Source organism: Mustela putorius, unplaced genomic scaffold (assembly GCF_011764305.1).
Source record: "Mustela putorius furo isolate JIRA1106 unplaced genomic scaffold, ASM1176430v1.1 tig00003834_pilon_pilon_pilon, whole genome shotgun sequence".
Classification (NCBI taxonomy): Eukaryota; Metazoa; Chordata; class Mammalia; order Carnivora; family Mustelidae; genus Mustela; species Mustela putorius.
In genome coordinates, this window is record NW_025421987.1 from 96456660 (window position 1) to 96471163 (window position 14504).

General features: G+C 46.2%; 1 protein-coding gene across 3 annotated transcripts in view; it reads left to right on the forward strand.

Annotated features, from left to right (window-relative positions):
- Positions 1-1418: 1418 nt before the first annotated feature.
- Positions 1419-14504, forward strand: part of TNK2 (tyrosine kinase non receptor 2) — a 46112-nt gene continuing 33026 nt past the window's right edge. For 2 of the 3 annotated variants that reach the window (XM_004745366.3, XM_004745369.3), the window contains exon 1: positions 1420-2734. The gene's annotated coding sequence lies outside the window, so the exon portion shown is untranslated. Of the gene's footprint in view, positions 2735-14504 lie in introns of all 3 variants that reach the window. The other variant, XM_045088765.1, reaches the window with a different exon arrangement.

Below are 14504 nucleotides of genomic sequence, written 5' to 3' on the forward strand. Positions count from 1 at the left end.
TCAGATTCCTTCCTCGCTGGCTTCACCCCTGAGATCAGGCAACAGGGTCAGTCCTGCCTGCCCTAGACTCTCTCTTGGACCAGGTAGGGTGTATTCACCCTCTGCTTGGTGGCTCTGGCTTCCTGATTAAGGCAAGCTGCTCTACAACATTATCAAATGATTTAGTGGAGCGGCACCTGGTGACTTGATGAAGCAGCTGACTCTTGACTCTTGACTTTTGATTTCGGCTCAGGTCATGATCTCAGCGTGGGATCAAACCTTGCACTGGGCTCTGTGCTTTCCAGGAGGCAGCTTGAGATTCTCTCCCTCTCCCTCAGCCCCTCTCCCTGCTTATGCTCTGCCCTCTTTCTCACTCTCTCAAAAATAAATAAATCTTAAAAAAAAAAAAAATCATTTTGTGGAAAGTTGCCCTGCCTACCTCAGAGGGCAAGATACCATGATGCAAATCTACCCCATCCAGTCCCCCATATGTGTCTGGAGCCCATCCCTTTTTCATTGCCCTCCTGCCCTCTGGCCAGGGCCCTGGGGCCCAATGCCTGACAATAGGGGTGCTGAAAGAGCCATCCTTACACGGATTGTTGATGTCTGATCCTTGGGACAGTTCTCTTTGGACTTGTTTTATTATTGTACCCATTTTATAGATGAGGTAGTCAGTAACAGTGCCAAATGGCCTTAAGCTTTTGGGTTCTAGGCACCATGGCTCAAGGCTGCCTTCAGCTAGCTAGGATCTGGGTCTGAGGGCTGCACTACCCTGGGAGGAGGAGCTCTGAATTTTCTCCTTCTTTGTGGCTACAGGGAGGAGAACATCCAAGAGGGAGCGGGGCAGGAGGGAGGAAGGCCCCTTTGCCAGGAAAGGAAGTGTCACAGGCCTGAAACCACCTCTCCCTTGTTGAAATGTCCTCCCTTGGCCCCAGGGAAAGGATAGGGGTATCCCAGGTTCCCAGGCCTTTGGGCTCCTGCTGAGAGATGAGTCCCGCTCTGCAAACATTCACTGGACTGTGGCCTTGGAGACTTCCCAATCCAGCCTCCCCATTTTAGAAACAAAGCAACTGAGACCAGATGGAAATGACTTTTCATACTGTTCACAAGGTAAGTTGGCAGCAGCTGAACTGGGGCTACTGAGAATTCGAGACTCCTGTTTTAGTGCTCCTCCACTGGGCCTGGTTGACTGCAAAGTCTCAGTGTGAACTCCCTACCTTCGGCTTCACCTCTGCCTATAGGCACTTAAGAAGGCGCAAGGTGGATCTGGGGCGGGGAGATTTCAGTCGCGAGAAGAAGAGGGATTGGTGGTGGGACTGAAGAAAGGAAAGAGGGGAGGAGCAAGCGAGACCTGGCCCCCTTAAGGGGGCGGGCCAACCCCGCCGGACCCCGCCCTCCTGGGGCGGCGCACGCGCAGGCGGGCTCCAGGAACTCAGGCGGGAGGGCGGGCGCTCCTGGCTCGCGGGCCGGCGCGCGGGGCCGCAGCACCTGCGGGGGCCGGCGCTGGGCGCGGCGCCCGGCGGGCGGACGTCCACGCCGGGAGGCTAGGGCTAGGGGGCAGGCCTGGGACGTGGGGGTGGCCGCGGAACCCGAGGGGGCGCCAACGCGCAGCCCCCTCCCCAGGGGTACGGGGCGGAAGGAGCCGGGCGGGGGGCGGTGTGAGCGCGCGCGGAGGGCAGCACCATCTGGAGGGGTGGGACCGCGGGGCCTCTTGGGGGCAGGCGAGTGCGCTGGGCAGTGCGGGCCGGGGGCGTCGGGCGGGGAGCACAGGAAGAGCGCGGTGGGCTCAGCCCGGCGCTGCCGGAGCAGCAGCCACAGCAAGTCGGGGTTCTCAGCTGGGGCCCGCAGCTGCTCCGCGGGCTGAAGCTCGGCGTGGAGGAGCAGGGGGGCGTGGGTCCGGCCGTGCAGGAGGAGGGCGGGGTGGGCCCGGGGGTGCAGGAACGGGGCGGCGGTGGCCGGGAGCCCAGTCTGGGGGTGGTGTGGGGTCTGTCGGACGGCGCGGACTGGAGGCGCCCGCCGCGGTGGACGGGCTCGGCGGGCTGGCCTGTAGTGCAGGAGGAGGGGCTGGGGCCCCGCAAGCAGCACCAGGAGAAAGGGGGAGGCAGCCCCGCAGTGCAGGAGCGTGGGGAGGCCCGCGCCGGGGTGCAGGAGCAGGGGGAGGGGAGCCCACGCAGGCTGCTGCAGCAGCCGGAGCCGCTCTCCGAGTTCGGGGACCGCTCTTGGGAGCGCGGGGAGGGGCTCGAAAGTTCCGGGGAGCAGGGGGGGCGGTATTGGGAGAGCTGCGGGCACCTCAGGCGGGAAGCGGTGGTCTTGGGAGCGGCCCCAGCTCGCCGGGAGAGACTCGAGCTAGTGGGGAGGGCCCGGCTTGTGGGGCCCCAGGGGCCTGAGGGGGAAGGGCGCCTGGGGGTGCAGGAAGCAAATTGGCTTCCTGGGGTGCAGGAAGGACAGGTGGTGCGGGCTGTCCAGGAGACATACCTGGACGAGAAGGGGTCGCGGGAGGGAGAGGGGCCCCCTGAGGGGCCCAGGATCCGGAGGCGCCGGCGGAGGAGGAGGTGGTAAGCTGCAGGCCGGCTGCCCCGCACGGGGATCGCTCCGGGGTCTAGCGGAGCTCAAAATGTAGGGGTTTGGGGATCGGAGCGTCGGAGAGTTGGAACCCACTGCGCGAGAGCACGCAGTGTGTCCTACTGGATCTTCTGCCACCTCAGCCTGGACCTCATCGAAACTGTGTCTGCGGGGAGGCAGCAGAAGGCAGCAGGTAAGGAAACCGAATTCTCTTCGCAGCGGGAGTTGGTGTGTTTTGAAGCAGGGGGCTGCAGTTATTTCAGGAGAGGGTGGTTTCCAGACTGCTCGCGTCCCCTCTCCTGTGTTTAAACCTGGGAGGAAGGAAGCAGTGCAGTTTTTGAACAGCAAGACCGGATGCCTTCCCCAACCACTAAAAATGCCAACTGGAGTGATGGGGCATTTCCTTAGAGTCTAGACTGGAGATGAGGGTGTCTGGGCGGCTGCCAGGCCTGGGCAGAAGGCAGAGAGGGGTAGCCCCAGGCTGAGGTTGCAGAGGCCTAGGTGGTCACCTCTCCAGCTGTCTACCCCTGTTGATGGGGTGCCTCCGTGCCAGCGCCAAGATGGTGCAATCAACACAGGTTTCCTCAGGTCCTCCAGACACATTCCATAAAAGGGAAGGGGCAGCATTGCATTAACAAGACCTTATCTAGGAACCCTCTTTGCCACGTGATCTGAGATGTGAGTGTGGACGCTTGTGACTTGAGCGTGAACCTGACCTGCTCCCATCACACCTTCTAGTCACAGCTGATTAATATCCCAGGGCCCAGGGCCAAGGATGAACAGGGACAGAAGGGCAGAGAACTGCGGGTGAGGCCTCATACGGAGTGTGGGCTCTCAGGTGGGGTGGTTGAGGAGGGGATGTCCGTTCTGCTGGACTCTGGGCATCATCTGGGGCCCAGAGCTCAGCCTCACCCCATGGAGGTGGACAGAGGGGCAGCTGCGGCATCCTGGATTCTCTACCAGCCTGGGCCAGCTCCTAGCCCAGCCTAGAAGTGGGGCTTGCGGGGATGGGGACTAAATTTGGCTTCTTGTGGTCCCCCATGGTCTGGATGCCAGACCTACTGATTCCTGGCCCAGAGGGGCTTGGTTGGCCGGTTTATGGACCTCCTCTTCCTAGGGTTGTTCATCTCTTACCTGGTACCATGTGAATTCCTGCTTCTTTCTCTAGCCCTTGGGTCAGGGTGGGTGCCGGATTGCTGCCGGCCTCAGCTGGGTCCCTTCTTTGACCCAACCAAAAGTGTGGTTTTGGAGTAAGATGCCCCCCCCCCCCCAGACCCTTGTCTGAGCCTGTGTGGGTGGAGGTAATGCTTTCTTGTTGGGGCAGAGGGCCCGGCAAAGCCTTCTGCAGGTGGCTGCTGGAACCGTGCTGGAGGAGCCGGTTAGTCTGCTCCTCACGCAAAGCCCAGACCGACTGTCGGCTTCGTCCCACGCCTGCCTGTCACCCCGCCACCCCCAAACACTTCTGCACTGGAAGTTCAGCTGCTGTGTCCATGGTGCCTGGCTCTTCTCGAATGGCCAAACTGGTTCTGGCTCTCTAGCTTCAGTGGGGAGACTTGTCTGTTCTAAACACAAGACACACAAGCATTTATCTTCATCATATTTCAGATCAGCTTTTTTGAGTTTGCGGTAGATGAGGAGAAGCACTTTGACAGACCCAGGTTTAGGCCACTTACTAGCTGTGTAACCTCCTGGGGCAAGATAATGTCTGTGGGCTCCAGTTTCCAGTTTCTACACTCAGGACAGAGTGTCCAGGGCTCAGACGCCTCTCTGGCAGCCTGGTTCCCGTTTTCTCAGGGACCCTGGCTCCTCCTGGCAGAGGTTGGAGAGGTAGTATCATGCTCCCAGATCTTGTACTCTGGTTCCTAAGTCCAAGATTAATTAGCCCCTGCCCTGGGCTTCAGTCTGAAAAATGAAGTGTTTATTCTTTTCATTTTTTAACAACAGCTTTATTGAGGTATAATGATATACAGTGAATGGAACATATTTATTTATTTATTTTTAAAGATTTTATTTATTTATTTGACAGAGACAGATCACAAGTAGGCAGAGAGGCAGAGAGAGAGAGAGGAGGAAGCAGGCTCCCCGCTGAGCAGAGAGCCCGATGCGAGACTCGATCCCAGGACCCTGAGATCATGACCTGAGCCGAAGGCAGCGGCTTAACCCACTGAGCCACCCAGGCGCCCAGTGAATGGAACATATTTAAAACAATAAGTTTTAATATATGTGTATATCTGGGAAGCCAAAACCACAATCAAGACAATGAACATACCATTATTCCCAAACTTCCAAAAGTTTTTTGTGCCCCTCCCTGATTCCTTCATCCTGCCCTTCCTTTGCTCTCCCTTTTCCCCAGGCAATAGACCGGTCTGCTTTCTGTCTGTCTGTGTTAGTCTGCATTACCTGAAATTTTATGTCAATGGAATCAGACAGTATGTTCCCTTTTTTTGCTTGGCTTTTTTCCACTAAGCATAATTATTTTGAGTCTCATTCATGTTGTGTATTTCAGTAACTCATTCTTTTTGATTGCTGAGTAGCATCCCATTATATGTATAAACCACAGTCTATCCATCTTCCTGTTAATGGGTTCTTTTTAGTTTTTGTTTATTACAAATAGAACTGTGAACATATGTATTAGTTTTTCTGTGGAGATCTCTTTTTTTAATCTCTCTTTGGTGAATACTTAGGATTGGAATTGTGAGTCATACGGTAGGGATGCATCTAACTTTTAAAGAAATTGCCAAACTGTTTTCCAAAGTGGCTGTACTATTTTACATATCTGCCAACTGAGGATGAAAGTTCTAGTTTGTCCACTTTTTTGTCAACACTTGGTGTGATCAGTCTTTTTAATGTTAGATATTCTAATAGGTCTGTAGTGATTATCTCATTGTGATTTTAATGTGCATTTCCCCAGTGGCTTTTATTACTGAGCATCTTTTCATGTGCTAGATTGCCATTTGTATATCTGGTGATGAGTCTGTTCAGATCATTTACCCAGGGGCGCCTGGGTGGCTCGGTTGTTAAGCATCTGCCTTCAGCTTGGATCATGATCCCAGAGTCCTGGGTTCAAGCTGACATCGGGCTCCCAGCTCAGCGGGAAGGCTGCTTGTCCTTCTCCCTCTGCCCGTTCCCCCACTTGTGCGCGTGCACGTGCTCTCTCTATGTCAAATAAATAAATAATCTTTTAAAAACAAACAAAAAAACAGTTTACCCATTTTTCAGTTGTGGGTTTTTTTCATATTCAGTTTTGTGTGTTCTTTATATATTCTGCATACAAACTCTTTGTTGAATATGTTGGGATTGTCTCTGTTTGATTTGCAAATATTTCCTCCCAGTCTTTGGCTTGCATTTTAATTCTGTTAACAGTGTCTTTTAACAAGTGGAGGTTTTCAATTTTAATGAACTCCAGTTTAACAATTAAAAAAAAATTTTTTTATTAACAATTTGTTCTTTTATGGTTTTGCTTTTGGTGTCATGTCCAAGAAATCTTTGCCTAACCCAAGCACAGTGGTTTTCTCCTATTTTTCCTCTAGAAGTTTTATTTATTATTATTTTTATAAATATTTTTGTTTTTAAGTAATCTCTACACCCAGTGTGGGGGCTTGAACTCACAGTCCCAAGATCAAGAGTCACACTACTGGTTGAGCCAGCCTGGTGCCCCCTTCTAGAAGATTTATAGTTACGGTTTTGCATTTAGGTCTGTGATCCATTTGGAGTTAATTCTTGTATGTGGTGCAAGGTAGGAATTGAAGTTCAGCTTTTTGCTTGTGGAGATCCAGCTATTCAACCATCATTTGTTGAAAAGACTTGTCTTTCCATGGAATTGCCTTTGCACCTTTGTCAAATATCAATGTCTGTGTATGGGTAGATGTAATTCTGGACTCTCTTTTTGTTCCATTGATCAATTTGTCTGTCTTTATCCTAGTACCACACTATCTTGATCACTGTAGATTATGGAAAATCTTGAAATCAGGGTAAGATCTTGAATTTTGTTCTTTTCAAAATTGTTTTAGTTATTCCACATTCTTTGCACTTTCCTATACATTTTAGAATCCATTTGTTAATTTCTACCAGAAAGTCCACTGGGATTTTGATTGGGATTGTGTTGAATGTATAGATGAATTTGGGGAGGTATCCATTATCTTATCCATGTTGAACCTTATCACCAATAAACAATGTGTATGTCTGTATTGGATTTTTAAGATTTTCACCAATGTTTTGTAGTTTATACAGCTCTTTCACATCTTTTGTCAGATATACTTAAGTATTATATATTTTTTATGTTATTGTAAATGGTATTTTTTACATGGTATTTGGCTTTTTTATTTATCTTAACTGTAGTAAAATTTACCATTTTAAGCGTCTTTCAGGGTATAGTTCCGTAGTGTTAGGTACATTCACATTGTTGTGCAACTATCACCAGCATCTATCTCCAGAACTTTTTATCTTTCAAAATTGAAAGTCTGTGCCTTTTTTTTTTTTTTAAGATTTTATTTATTTATTTGACAGAAAGATCACAAGTAGGCACAGAGACAGGCAGAGAGAGAGAGGAAAGCAGGCTCTCAACTGAGCAGAGACCCCGATGTGGGGCTCGATCCCAGGACCCTGAGATCATGACCGGAGCCGAAGGCAGAGGCTCCCAGGCGCCCCAAGTCTGTGCCTATTAAACAATAGCTCTCCATTCCCCCTCCGCCCCAGCCCTTGGAACCATGTTCTACTTTGTCTTTGTGAATTTGACTATTCTAAATTACCTCATAGGAAAAGAATCACACAGTATTTGTCCTTTGGTGACTGGCTTTTTTCACTTACCATACACAGTGTATTCAGGGTTCATCCATGTTGTACCATGTGTTAGAGTTTCCTTCTCTTTTAAGGCTGAATGGTGAGAATATACCACATTCTGTTTCTTTATTCATTTACTGGTGGTTGCTTTCACTTTTTGGCTGTTGTCAGTAATGCTACTATAAAATGATATTTTTAAATTTCAATTTCCTATTGTTTGTTGTTAGTATATATATAAACACAACTGATTTTTGTATATTGACCTGGCATCCTACCACCTGTTAAATGTATTCTAGTTACTTTTTTGTAGCTTCCATTGGATTTTATACATAGACTGCCATGTCATTTGCTAATAAAGACAATTTTACTTCTTCCTTTCTATTCCTTATGCCTGATAATTACTTCTTTTTCTTGTCTGATTGCACTGGGTATATCCTCTGGGATAAGGTTGAATAGAAGATGAGATTACTTGTTCCTGATCTTCAGGGGAAGACATTCAGTGTTTCACCATTATGCCTGATCTTAGTTGTAGGTTTTTCATATATGATCTTTATCAGGTTGAAGAAGCTCCCTCTATTCCTATTTTGCTTTTGTCAAATGTTTTTTTTCCTGTGACTGTAGATTTTTTTTTTTTTTTTTTAGTTTGTTAATATGTTGAATTAACTGATTTGTTAAAACTGATTTTCAAATGTTTCAAACCAACTTTGCATTCCTAGGACAAACTCCACTTGGTCATGGTGTATTAGTCTTTAAATGTATTGTTGGATTCTATTTGCTAAAGAATTTGTTAAGAATTTTGCATCTAGGGGCACCTGCGTGACTCAGTTGGTTAAGCAACTGTCTTCTACTCAGGTCATGATCCCGGACTCCCGGGATCAAGTCTCACATCGGGCTCTCTGCTGAGCAGGAAGTCTGCTTGTCCCTGTGACCTCTCCCCTCTCGTGCTCTCTCTTTCCCATTCTTACTTTCTCTCTCAAATAAATAAAATCTCTTAAAAAAAAAAGTACACAAAAAGTTAAAAAAAAAAAGAATTTTGCATCTAGGGATGTCTGTGTGGCTCAGTTGGTTAAGCATCTATCTGCCTTTGGCTCAGGTCATGGTCCCAGGGTCATGGGACCAAGTCCTGCATTGGGCTCTCTGCTTAGCGGAGAGCCTGCTTTTTTCTCTGCCTGCCATCCCCCTGCTTGTACTCTGTCTGACAAATAAATAAATAAAATCTTAAAAAAAAAAAGAATTTTGCATCTTTTTTTTTTTACTTAAATTCAGTTAGTTAAAATATAGTGTATCATTAGTTTCAAATGTAAAGTTCAGTAATTCTTCAGTTGCATGTAATACCCAGTGCTCATTAAATCATGTCCCCTCTTTAATGCCCATCACCCAGTTACTCCATCCCTCTCCCCACCCACCCCAGCAACCCTTAGTTAGTTTCCTATAATTAAGAGTGCTTTTATGTTTATAAGGACAGTTTTCTTGTACTGTCTATGGGAATCATAATATACATCTTTAACTTACAGTCTGCCTTCAAGTATAAATACCCATATTTTTATTAGTAATAGTATAAATAGATAATAGTATAAAATTTTTATTTCTCTCCGTTTATGCTGTTGTCAAAAATTACTCTTATACACGTTGTAAATACACACTATACTCATCTTATTTTTGTTTAAACAGTCCATTTGTCTTTTAAAGTAATCTAAATCATAAAAACATCTAAACTATTTACCCATGTAGTTGCTATTTCCAGTGCTTCACTTCACTTCTTTTCTTTTTTCTTTTCCTTCCTTTCTTCCTTTCTTCAAGATTTATTAATTAATTATTTATTTCAGAGAGAGAGAGCAAACACGCAGGGTGGGGAGGAGCAGAGGGAGAGGGAGAAGAGGCTCCCTGCTGATCAGGGAGCTAGTTGTGGGGCTCAATCCCAAGGCCCTGAGATCATGACCTGAGCTGAAGGCAGGTGCTTAACTGATTGAGCCACACAGGTGCCCCCCCCCTTTTTTTTTTTTTAAGATTTTTCTTACTTTGGAGAGAGACAGAGTGCACAAGGGCAGGGGGAGGAGGAGCAGAGAGAAAGGGAGAAACAGACTACCTGCTGAGCACAGCCTGATGTGATACTTGATCCCAGGACCCTGAGCTCATGACCTGAGCCAAAGGGAGATGCTCAACCAACTGAGCCACCCAGGTGCCCCCTATTCTTTTTTAAGATTTTATTTACTTATTTGAGAGAGAGAGAAACCATGAGCAAGAGGAGGCATGGGGTGGGCAGGGTGAGGGAGAAGGAAAGAATCTGAAGCAGACTCTGTGTTGAGTGTAGAGCCTGACCAGGGACTTGATCTCACAACCTGCAGATCATGACCTGAGTAGAAACTAAGAATTAGATGCTCATCTGACCGAGCCACCCAGGTGCCCCTCTTTGTGCTTCATTTCTTTGCATAGATCCATATTTCTTTTTGGTATTATTTTCCTTCTATCTGAAGGACTTCTTTTATAGTAATGCAGGTCTGCTGGTGATAAATTCTTTCAGCTTTTGTAGGTTTAAAAAGTTTGTTTAGTTTTTATTTTTTCTTTTTCTTTTTTTAATAATGGAAATTGAATCTTTTTTTTTTTTTTTAAGATTTTATTTATCTATTTGACAGAGAGAAATCACAAGTAGGCAGAGGCAGGCAGAGAGAGAGAGGAGGAAGCAGGCTTCCCACCAAGCAGAGAGCCTGGTGTGGGACTTGATCCCAGGACCCTGAGATCATGACCTGAGCCAAAGGCAGAGGCTCAACCCACTGAGCCACCCAGGCGCCCTATTTTTTCTTTTTAAAGATTTTATTTATTTGAGAGAGAGAGATAGAGAGAATATGAGCAGGGTGAAGGGCAGAGGGAGATGCAGACTCCCTGGTGAGCAGACCCCAATGTGGGGCTTGATCCCAGGGACCTGGGATAATGACCCAAGCTAAAGGTAGATGCCTAACCAACAGAGCCACCCAGGCACCACTAGTCTTAAAAAAGATTTCCATTGGACTAGAATTCTAGGTCATTAGTTTATTCTTTCAGTACTTAAATAATATTTTGGCACTGTCTTCTCATTTCCATTTCTATAGGAAATCTGTCATCTTTTTTTTTTTTTTTTTTTTTTTTTTTTAAATGAGCTTTGTGCCCAGTATGGGGCTTTACCTCACAACCCTGAGATGCTTAACTGACTGAGCTACCCAGGTACTCCTAAAAAATGTATTTTTAGAGAGATTATAATTGAACTTCTAGAATAAAAACTACATTGTTTGAGGGGCTTCTGGGTGGCTCAGTCAGTTAAGCATCTGCCTTCAGCTCAGGTCCTGGAATTGAGCCTCATGTCAGGCTATCTGCTCAGCAGGTAGTCTGCTTCTCCCCCTTATTCTCCCTTTGTGCTCTCCCTCTCTCTCTCTCTCAAATAAATACATAAATAACTACATTGCATGAGATGAAAAAATAAACTGAATGGAATTAAAGACAGATTAGACACTGCAGAAGAAAAACTTGGTGAGCTAGAAGACACAATATTAGAAACTCAGTCAAGTGAATGTAAAGGTCTAGGTTGGAAATTGCCTTCCTTTGGCATCTTGCGGATATTGCATTTAGGTTCTAGAGTTAACACTGAAGTCTAAAGTCACTCCACATCCTGTATGGGACCTATGTGGGACCCTTTCCCTCGCCCAGAAGTATGTAAGATCTTGTCTTTATCTCCAGTATTCTGTTTCCTAATGATTTCCTAATTATGTAGCTCATTGTGGGTCTGTTTTCATCTTGTGCTATATGCTCAGTGAACCCTTTTGATTTGGAAGCTTGTACTTCAGGTCTAGGAAGTTTTCTTGTATTATTTTGGTTATTTCCCTCCCTCCCCTCTCTCCTCTGAACTCCTTTTGTTTAGATATTGGACCTTTTTGTACCGATCATCTGGTTTTATTTCTTTCTCTCCTTTTTGCCATCTTTATGTCTTTTGCTCTTTATTGTGAAAGACCTGAACTTATCCTCCATCCTTTCTATTGTAATTTTAGCAATTTTGATAGCAGTAAATGTCTGTTGATATTATTTTATCCCATGTTTGGCATGGATGAGATGGATACAAAACTACTAAATTCTACTTTAGTAATAGGAACATTGGGAAAATGGATTAGGATTTTTGGTTAGGAAAATATCCACATTTCACTAAAACAAATAAAAAACTCCTCCCTAAAAGGGCTTAACCTGAAAGTTTTAAGGTCCAAAGTAACAAAGAAATTAGGAAGGTTAGGGTAAGTGTGAGAATCTAATAAGGACAACATTCTCAGAATGAATATCTTGGGAATTCAATAGAATGATTTCTCCATCCACTGACATTAACGGGACTTACACAGAATTGAGAAGCATCATCGGTGTAGTAAGTCATCTTGTAAACTGATGCTTATGGCCACGGTGAGAAGGGCCTTCAGAAAGAGTGGTCAGTGTCAACAGTGGGGGAGAACAGGACAGTTCTGGCCAGGTCAAATGATTGACACGATTACAGGCTTTCTGTGGAGCATTGGTTCTCAACTCTGGTCTGGATTCATCTGGAGAGGCTTTAAGCTATGTCTCAGTCTCATCTAGACTAAGCTGATTAGAGTCTCAATGGGTGGGGCTGCCACGTGGACACTCTGCTAGCTCCAAGTAATTTTAATGCCTAGCCAGTGCAAAGAACAGCTCCAGAAGACCCTTGCTTCCCAGAGTGTGGTCTGCTGGACCAAACCATGTGTCATTTGGGAGCTTATTAGAAATGGAGAATCTTAGGGCCTACCTCATATCCATGGAATCTGAATCTGCACTTTAACAAGGTCCTGGGTGATCTGTGTGCATTAAAGTTTGAGAATCACTACTTCATTTATCCATTTATCCATCTATCCATAGATACTATGAGTGAGCACCTGCTGTGGGCCAAACTCTGCTGGTTGGAGTGGGGAAGCATCTGTTGAATTTTGTATGTCACCTACTGTGTTTGTAATCCCCCCCAATAATATCCAGAAAGACAATATTTTGTCTCTCTGAATATATATTAATGAGCGTTTTTTTGTCTGAAATTTTCTTCTCCTGCATAGTTTGTTTCCTCTTGGTTGTCTTTTCCTATGTATTTTGCTCTCTCTCCTCCGTGTTAGAGGCTTGCCTTGGGTGTCTGGTGATTTTGTGTTGTCTGCACTCAGCTGAGGTGGGGAAGCTACAGCACTGGATGGGCTTGTTGATGGAGCTCCTTTGTGTGGTGACCTGGATGGGCCATTTGTTGAGAACTGGTGTTTGTATCTTTATGTATTTCTTGACCTGGTCAGAGTCACCAGAAAAGACAATCTTTTTGTTTTTTTAATAAATTAAAAAAAATATGTATTTATTTGACAGAGAGAGACACAGTGAGAGAGGGAACACAAGCAGGGGGAGTGGGAGAGGGAGAAGCAGGCTTCCCGCCAAGCAGGGAGCTCCATGTGGGGCTTGATCCCAGGACTCTGGGATCATGACCTGAGCTGAAGGCAGCCGCTTAATGATTGAACCACCCAGGCATTATCCAGAAAAGACACTCTTGTCTCCTGCCAAAAGGTGGAAGCCAGGCTCCATGTTCAAGGAAGAAGTAAAGAAGGGGACTGGAATCTCAACATCTATGTATGCTTTCCTAATTTTTGATGTAGTGTGCGCGCGCACACCCCCCCCTCCTGCCCCTTCCTCCCCTCCCCCATTCTCCAGTCAGGCCCTCTGTGCCTGAAGGGATGTTCCATTTATCCCCTCTAGGGGAATCCCTGCCTTTTACAGGATGGTAGAAGGATAGTAATCCAATGGCTTTGTACGGTGTGGGTGAAGGTCCAGGTTCGAACCTGCAATAAACGACCCTTGCTGATTGGCTTTGACTCATGTCTCTGGTGGTCTTTTAAGGTGGGGGTAATATTCAATTGGCATTTCATGGGGGTGGGGAGGTCTTACTGCTTCTTAAATAGCTTTTAAATAATACTCTATATTTTTAGCACTTTACCCTCTGCCACCTCTTCCTCTTGGAGAGGTTTTTGAGACTTCCATTTCCCAAGCTGTTTGAGGTTTCGGTGGGGTCAGTTAGATGCTTCTCACCTTGGGGGTTGTGACTTTTCTCAGCTTGGCTCCCACTTGTCATTGGCCCAGCTGCTTTCCAGCTTCCAAAATTTTGTTGTGGTTCTTTCTTCTGCTGTCCTTCCCATCCTTAGGGACTTCTGCTGTTCAACAAATTTCTCTTAAAGTTTTTATTTTCTCTTTTTAAAATTGTAGTTTTGGTGGGGCTTCGGGAAGGAGTGGAACTATGTGTGGGTATGCAATCTCCTGTCTTTTTCTGAAACCTCTATCCTCTCCTTAAACTTCCTCACAGAATCCCTGAATTCATTCAGTATGTATAAATATACATATATATTTTTTAAGATTTTGTTTATTTATTTGACAGAGAGAGACACAGCGAGAGAGAGGAAACACAAGCAGCGAAAGCAGGAGAGGGACCAATTTGGGAGTCCAATACGGGGCTCAATCCCAGGACCCTAGGATCATGACCTGAGCCGAAGGCAGACACTTAATGACTGAGCCACCCAGGCGCCTCCATTCAGTATATTTTTAATGATAGGACTCTGTGGGCCCGCATCTTTGAGCCAAGAAATGCAGTGTGCAGCTGTATAGGAGCTGAGTTCTGGCTTTCTCTCTTACTCTCTCCGTGATCCTGGTCACTTCTCCAAACCTCAGTTTTCTCATTTGTAAAACAGGAATAATGCAGGGTAGTAAGGGGAGGTTTGTAATCAGTCAATGCAGATAAAGAATTTTTGTTTTTAAATTAATAATTAGATAAAAATAATTAGATCTTAGATCAAGATCATTAGAGCTAATTAATAATTAGGTCAAGACCTGAACTGAGATCAAGAGTCAGATGCTTAACCCACTGAGCCACCCAGGCACCCCTAGATAAAGCTTTTAAAGAACCTGTACATAGGGGCACCTGGCTAGCACAGTGGGGTAAGCATCCATTTCTTGATCTTGGGATCTTGAGTTTGAGCCCCATACTGGGTGTAGAGATTATTAAAAATAAATTAGTTGGGGTACCTGGGTGTCTCAGTGGGTTAAGCCTCTGCCTTCAGCTCGGGTCATGATCTCAAAGTCCTGGGATCGAGCCCTGCATCCAGCTCTGCCCAGCAGAGAGCTTGCTTCCCCCGCCCCCCACCTGC